The following is an 8,410-nucleotide window of genomic DNA, read 5'->3' on the forward strand; positions in this document are numbered from 1 at the left end:
CTTTCTCGGCAGGTAGACGCCTACTTATTTTATACTGTCTGCAGTTATGTTAAATAGAATTTATCTCTTGCTGCTGGGCTTTGTTAGTAATATTTAGAAAAGCTGATTATATATATATATATATATATATGAGTTTATTTTATATCCTTCGACTTTGCTAAAATTGTTAATTTTTCAAGTGATTTTAATTTATTTTTTAAAATAACTATTTTTTGCTTTTCATTACCGAAACTTAAATATGTAATAAAAAGAATAAAAGATAAACTTAAATACAAAATTAGAAAAGAAAAAAACAAGGATATCATTTGCACAACAGAATGTAAGAGGGCATTCAAAATATATAGCAATAAATTTCCATTTCAAGAAAGCCTCCATAATAAATTGACCACTGTTCATCTTTTCTTTGTTAATTTTCTTTTGTTTTCTGCTGTACATTTTTTACTTTGCACTTTTTCTGTCTTCCTCACCCCACCCAGGCTAAAATTAAGCGCAGATATATTATATAGATATATAGATGCACATATACTTATCCTCACATATTTACATACATACTTATATACATATACATACATACATTCATACATACATGCAAATGTATATAGACATATACTTTCCCTAACCAGTTCTACTTCTGATATTTGTTTTTATGTTTGTGGGTATATTTCCTGACTATAAAGTTGAGCTATCCTATTGGAGCACAGGTGGCATTGTCTCAACCTTCTTGTAGTGGGGATCAGGGGTCTGGTCACTGACTTTGTGCACTGAGGCTTAAGGTGCTGGGAGGTAAGAGCTTACCTGGTGTTCAGCTGGTGTCCTAGTGGGAGTGTCTAGCTTGTTCTGAGTCCAGGTATGGTTTTTCTGCATTTCCCCAGGCTACAGTGAAGCATGTGGAGGTCTAGTCTCTGGAGGATGCCTGTTTGCCCTGAACTGTGCTGAACCACCTGGAAATCCAGCAGTGGAAAATGCCTGACTGCCCTGGTTTGAGCTGAAGCATTTAGAGGGCTGAGTGCCGGAGGATGCCTGACTGCCCTTGGAGTATCAAAGCATATGGAGTTGCAGCTGTTCCCCACCTTGGACTCCAATGAAGCCTAGGGAGATTTGAACTTTGGAGGCTGCCTGACCACTGGGGCTGTGCTAAAGCATATGGTGGTTCTCTGACCTAGGGTCTGCAAATTCCCCTAGCTATTCTATGGTAAGTGCAGGGGACGATGGTTCCTGGTGTGGACATTTGCCTAATCCACCTCCCTGGGGTTCAGTATCTCCCCAGTTTTTTGCTGAGGTGGGGTTTGCTGCTAGCTTTCTGGGATGCTTCCTATCCTGAAATATGATCCTCTTTTACCCATGTGAGACCAAACTTCCTTGTCACTCCTCCAAGTTTATAGGTTAAGAGAGTGCTCCACCCTGCCTTTCTGCGGGCTCTGATGTTACAGGATTTGTTCTGGGTTGCTATTTTATTATTTTTCTGAGTTGAATACGGGAGAGCAAAATGATTTACTCCTTCCTCCACCATAATCATCTCGTTTCAAGAAGTCAAAAACATTTTTCATAAGATAAAGATTTATGCAAATTTAAAAGGAGGGTCTTGAGAAAAACTCAAGATAAGATGGACATCATTAAAATGAATGGCAAAATTAAATTATGCTTAAAGTCAATAGATAATGACATATTAAAAACTATAACCCTTTGCCATAAGACATGTAATTTGAATAAAAAAAGTAAATGTAAAAAAATAACACTATAAAAAAGAGGGAAATTGGGAGGGTTGTGTCATTCTTCAGTATTGCTAGAATATTTTTGTAACTAGACACAGAATAAATAGATCATAAAAGAAAAATAGAAGGTTCCAAATACATAAAATTAGGAATCTTGTACATAATTAAAATTATTGCAACTAGTATAAGAAGCAAAGACATTAACTTGGAGACTGAACAAAGACAATGTTTATAGAGCAATATAGAATTGTAGTGGTAAATGTTTAAGAGTCAAACTGGAGAGAGGATCAGGACACCCATCCTTTCCTCCTTATTTTTACTTTCTTTTTGGGTTATAAATGATGGCTTTCTGGGGATTAGAAAGTAAAGAGTTATATTGGCAAGTTCATGTGATTAATAAAATGAGAGAAAATGGTATTTAAAAGGGGAAATATTGAAATGTGAACAACCAAAAGCAAATTAAATCAGTTTTAATCCCAAAATAGAATATCCTGCAAGTAAACTCATTGAAGAAGCAGAATTGCAAAAAAAAAGTTACACTAAATTAGCAATTATATTACCTGGGTTCAAATTCTAACTCTTGCTATCAAAGTAGCAACCTTGAACCTTATCACATTAGGTCTTAATATCCTATTGTAAAATTAAGTTAATATAAATGACTTACAAATATCCACTCAAGCATAAACCATGGTCTTATGTTTTTATTTTTAATAACACTTTTTACCCTGACTTTCAGTGTTTAACAACTGGTATGTTACATTCAAGCTGTCCACCAGGTTTCTCCAGGATTGTTAAGGGTATTGGAGTATGTGAGGTTTTTTTTAACAATGGCATCAACCCCACCATTTGTATGTCCCAAATGTACAGGTGGAGGGCCTGCACTCTAGTTCCATTTAACCATGAACAGTCACATTAGCTTTTACCAAGATTATTTATTCAAGGGTAAAATTACAAATATAGAAACGTGTATATCAGAATATGGAACTTAATTCTCTCTCCCCCTACCACTTCAGTCTCTGTGGAAAGAAAAAGGATAAGCTTAATCCCTATCAAGCACAGTGCTCAGTTATAAATTCAAAGCTCCCACTAGATTTAAGTCTGAGGCATGGTGAAGTTTCAGGGCTTCAATACTGGATTAGCTGGTTGCAACATTCTTCCTGGAATCCTGGCTCCAGTGTCACCTCACCTGATCTGTCTTGTCCAATGAGGTTTTTATTTTACTCCTAGAGAATGAGGACAAATGACAAGACAGAACAAATATCAAAGATTTGTTTCTTGAAGTTACAGGAATGAGAAGATTAAGGTAGCCTCACTTCCCAGAGTCTTTCGAGTTATGACTGAACTATTTGTGGTCTTTACCTTCTGGAATCAGCAGGTAAGAGCCATGAAGGGGAAAAAAAAAGCAAGACTGTTCCAGTCTGAAAGTTTCTAATATGTGGCCCATCCCAGAAACAGGCAATTAAAGGAGACTACTCTTAACTATGTGGTAGGGAAACATAGGCAAGCATGATGCTTCCATGTTAGGAGATCTGAGCACATTCCAAGCAAAACCCCAAATGCACACACACACACACACACACACACACACACACACACACAAACATTTAATTGAATATTCAATTTTTTTGTTCTTCAGTATTTTTAATTGCATTTCTAATTCATTGATCAGTATTCTCTCTATGTTTAGAGATAATAACCAAATTCCCCAAAGCAAATTTGTTGCTTTTTTTTTGAGATTTGGATTTTTGAGATTTTCTGAGAGACAAAGAAAATAAATGTCAATAAAAAGTCTCTACAAGTGTCATTTCTCAAAGCATACCCAAAGCAGTAACTAGTAAAACAATGTACTACTGGCTAAAAAAATATAGATTAATTAATGCAACAGATTAGGTATAAAATATAGAGCAGAAAATACATCTATTACCCTACTCTACAAAGAGAAAGACTCTACTGGGAAACTCTATTTTGAAAAAAAGTAAAAGAAAAGTTTCTGTAAAAATTGTATAGCAACATGGAAAACATAAAGTAAGACTTCATATTTTTTGCAAAATATATCTCTGATTGTATGTGATCTACTTACTAAAGGTTACAACATAAACAAATCAAAGAAAATCCGCTAAAGTGTCGATCATATATACATATAGGAGAAAATATTTATAAAAAAATAAGGAACAGAAAGGATCACAGATGCCAAAAGGAATAATGTTGATTGCATAAAGTTTAAGGTTTTATACAAATGAACCTAATAAAGCAAAGATTCAAAGGGAAACACCTCGGAAAAGTCTGTAGCAATTTTCTCTAATAAATACCTCATTTATAAGATACATCAGTAACTGGTTCTCATTCCTAAGATTCATTTCCAATAATAATAATATTAATAATTTGTAAAATATAAGCATGTCACTCACAAGGAAGAAAACCTGGATAACTTTATTTATTTGAAAAAAAAAGTTTCAAATGCACTTTTAATTAAATGAAAATTAAAGTTATTCTAGGATTGTTCCTCCTACCAATCAAAATGGCAAAAATGACAGAAAAAGAGTACAGTAAATTTTAGAGTGATTGTTCAAAAAGAATGTCATTCGTGTACTCCTGGTAGAACTGTGAAAGGGGACAATCATTCTGGAAAGCAAGTTGGAGTTATACACACAAAAAATAAATTAGTGTAAGTCCATTTCATCTAGCTATACCACTGGTAGTGTTATATCCAAAATAAATCATTAAAAGAAAATAGGGTTTTTTGTTTATATACATGCATACATAATCACACATATACATATGTGTTTGTGTGTATGAAATGTGATCGAACTAACAGCAAAGTACAAGAAACTAAGAGAATACTCAACAATGGAGGGACAGTAGCACAAGTTAGAATATGTTAATGAGAAGAGTATTGTTGTGATATAAGAGGTGATAAAACAAATGACTTTAAAGAGTCATCGAATTACTTATATAGAGTAATACAGGTGGAATTCAGCAGAATCAAAAGATTAAGTGATAGTATAACATCAATAATTTTAAAATAAATGATTTTGAGGACTTTATAAACTGACAAAGAATGAGAAAAGTATAACCAAGAGAACAATTTTTGTACTAAAACTCTGCAAAAGAAAACAGCTTTAGAAACATTAAAAAATGCATCAAAACCATGGACATTCTTGATACCAGAGGACTGATGACCAATACATTATGTTACTATCCATTACAGAAATGTGACAGTTTTAGGATGCAGAATGATACATATTTTTCTATGCTGTCATTGAGTGAATTGTTTTGCTTGACTATTCATATTTGAAAAATGAAATTTATATTTTAAAAATTTTCCCCTCCATAGGATAGGTTGTAAAAAGAGAGATAATATATTTCTCTTAATTTTTTTTTAAATGGAGGTTGAGAGTATGTGCCTCAGATATAGCAGTTTCAGAGGAGGTCACTGTATTATTACTTTTATTTAACTATTTTACTTTATTATAAGAGAACTTGCATGAAGTGTAAATATTTCTATATATATATATATATATGTATATATATAGTGCAAAAACAGAATGCAGAATATATCTTTACCAAAAAATAGTGATTTTCTTTCAAAAATACAGTGTAGAATGTCAGAAATGTTAACTGCATCATTTATCATCAGTGACAGCACTGCATTTTAGAAAGGAAAGAGGAACAAAAGACCAGCTTACCATTTAAAATTAAATATGATTTCATGAATAGCAAGTGGATCAAAGAATAAATCACAGAAACAATGCATATGTCCATTAAAATGAAAAAAATATAGATTTTTAATTTTTTTCTTATCTAAGCTCAAACAAGGTATTTTTAAATTTATTTTTTTTCCTTTTGCAGTGCTCTTCCAAAATGTGGTCATTAGCAGGATTAAAGGAGCATCTTAGATGCTTTAATTTTTTGAACCTATATCAGTGGAACCATTGAGGTAGGGCTCTTTTTCATTTTTCAAAAATCTGCCTCCCTCCTTCAGTATAATATCATCCTACAAGGTTCTTAAGGCAGTTTTAACTAGTAGTTATTTTAGAAATGTACCAGAAAGGGTAATACTATCTAACAAAGATAAGTGAATAACTCTTACAGTCTATCTCTGTAAAATGTCAAGAAGGAAAGCAAAAAGTACTTTGTACTTACCAGCTATGCTAATATGGTGCTTTATTTCAATGCCTTTTCTCTATGAAATTGGCTTTAAATATTACTTCTTATTACCCTCAGGAACTTATTTTAATTTTTTTTTTCCTTTTTTGATCTTTTGAACTATCTTAAAAATTACATTGCACCTCCTTTTCTTTGTAAGTATTAATGTGGCTTCTGGCCAGGAAGAGCATAACTTGTATTTCTCTAAGGATTATTAAGCACTACAATACTTTATTGAGAAAAGGTGCAGATTGCTTGAAGTAGAACTTTAAAAATTTTTATACTTCATTTGTTAGGAGTTATATGGAAGTAGGAGGTTGCACTTCCTGAAGAAAAGAGATAAAACTAAATCAAATTTCAGTACCCCATTCCAACCACATAAATGTATTGTTTTGCATTGCCACATAATCTGCCTACACGAAAACACCTGTACATAAATAATCCCTGACATTTAAAGTTTTCATACTTTTTGGATTATGACCTTAAATCTGGCTGCTCTTTATGGCAATCTTGAGGCTACACAGAAACACAGTCATTACTAGATAGTTCTATTTTAAATGCATATTTATTGCTCTTTTGAGAAGAAAGACTTATGTAGCTTCCCTACTCAATTTCAAGAAAGGTTTTTTGTTGTTCTTCAGAAAATGGTCAAAAGTTATATATATATATACTTTCCCTAGTATTAAGCAGTGTATATTTTCTTTTTTTCTAACACAGATTTTTTGTGCTTCCATTTTGGGTATACACTTTAAAGACACTTAAATTTGTTTTCTTCATCTGTGAAATAAGAATAATTGTATTTACATCACTTACCTTAATGGTTGTTTCAGGAAAGAGCTATGAAATATGATTTGTTTATCACTTCTATCATCAAAAGTGGTATGCAAAACTGCGGTCCCAGAGAAGGAACTGACTTTTTTGCTTCATTGATACTAGACAGCACATAATTTTAAATGTGTGCTCTGAAACCTAGGAAACAAAGTCTTTGCACATCTCTTGGAGGTCACAAAGGCCTCTGTGTCCTGGCTATTAAATTGTTCAACTAGATTTCTCTGGTTCCATAGGTGAACCTTAAGAATGTTGTTTTGTCAGCAGGAAACATCCATGATCTAATTGACTTGCTTGCAGACACTCCAAGGAGTCTAAAGTTGGAGAGAAAGGTCTGAAATCAAACAACAGATGGCAACTGGCTAAAGTAATTAAGTGTTGAAAAATTAATCCCTCTTTACACAATCTGCACAGAATGTTTAATAAGACATTTGACCGGTGAGATAAGGCATACAGTAAAATGTTTTCTTCCCATAATAATCTATTTTGTTTCACAAATAGTATAATGGTACATTAAATAAAATATTTATTATATTCTAAATGACCACTGAAGTGAGAAGTGAAACCTGTATTTCACCAGGGTACAAGCAATTTGAATTTAGACTGTTTGCATTATGCAAAACGTCCCTGAAGGAAATTATCAAGAAGAAATGCAATTATTCTCTTATCAGTTGTCCTCAGTACCTGGTATTGTACTTCAAATATAATAAAACACTGCTTTAGATAAATTCATTTGGCCAATAGAACATCAACATTTTGAAGCAGTGCTAGGAAGATTCATAAGAAATAGTTTCTGTGTTACTAAATATGAGGGCCCATATGAAATTGCTGAATTATTTTATTTTTATACTTATCTTCTACTGACTAAACCTCATTGAAACAAACATAGTATAAGATAGTAAATGAAAAAAAGTTTTGGAGGGAGGGGGAATTACCCTAATTCTATCTTAAATAATGTGCTATATTTCTAACTTTAAAAAGTAAATGTTTTATCTCAAACAACATGATGTTCCAGGAAGAATTGACTCATCCAGAAATAGCTGGCTCAATTAATAAAACTGAATATTTAGAAGCTTTGCATGCCCTATGGCTCAAATGAAAATCCATGTGATTCCATCAATCAAAATTCCCTTACCTGACCTACATGTCCATAGTGTGTTGCCTCCTCCTGTTAAAATGTAAACTTAATATTTCTGGCACATTTTAGCAGAAAGATGTAGATTAATGATTTTTCTCCACACCACTTCAAGTTTCCAACTCCTTCCCCCCCAAAGAAGTTACATGCCAGAAGTCAAGTAATTTCAGCTAACAAAAGGAATGAGATTCTGGCAAAGAAAAATTCTCATGCATCCAAAATACAGAAAATGAAACTTTAAAGCACTCAATGAATATCCCTTCCATACCAGTCTCCACGTATCTGTAGCAGGAGCACAAGCTAACTTGCTATCTTGTTCAGGGATTGCTAAAGTTATCACCTTAATGCTTTAGAGACTCTTATAGTACACTTAAGCTCTCCCTCAGTCTCACAAAGACAGGAAAATGTTGAAGTTAACCAGCCACATGAAGCTAAAACAAAGGAGTTAAGAAGGAACAGGTTGAAAATGTATTTAAGTTTGATTTGTCATTGGCCCAACTCTACAGTCTCTGAGATTGCAAGGGGCATTTGTACAACATCTCTGTGATCTTCATGTACCTTGAAAAAAAGGAAGCATATGATGACTCCT

At 33.1% G+C, this 8,410-nt stretch overlaps 1 long non-coding RNA gene across 1 annotated transcript; it reads right to left on the reverse strand.

The window, feature by feature from the left end:
* Positions 1-2,584: 2,584 nt before the first annotated feature.
* LOC138169986 (uncharacterized) lies at positions 2,585-7,911 on the reverse strand. The gene is made up of 3 exons (XR_011170498.1): positions 7,822-7,911; positions 6,672-7,000; positions 2,585-2,935 (listed from the first exon to the last, which is right to left on the reverse strand). It is a non-coding gene; the product is annotated as an uncharacterized lncRNA (long non-coding RNA).
* Between the last annotated feature and the right edge of the window lie 499 nt (positions 7,912-8,410).

Source organism: Petaurus breviceps, unplaced genomic scaffold (genome assembly GCF_028583685.1).
Source record: "Petaurus breviceps papuanus isolate PSGF00001 unplaced genomic scaffold, PetGlider_PUasm1.0 38, whole genome shotgun sequence".
NCBI lineage: Eukaryota > Metazoa > Chordata > Mammalia > Diprotodontia > Petauridae > Petaurus > Petaurus breviceps.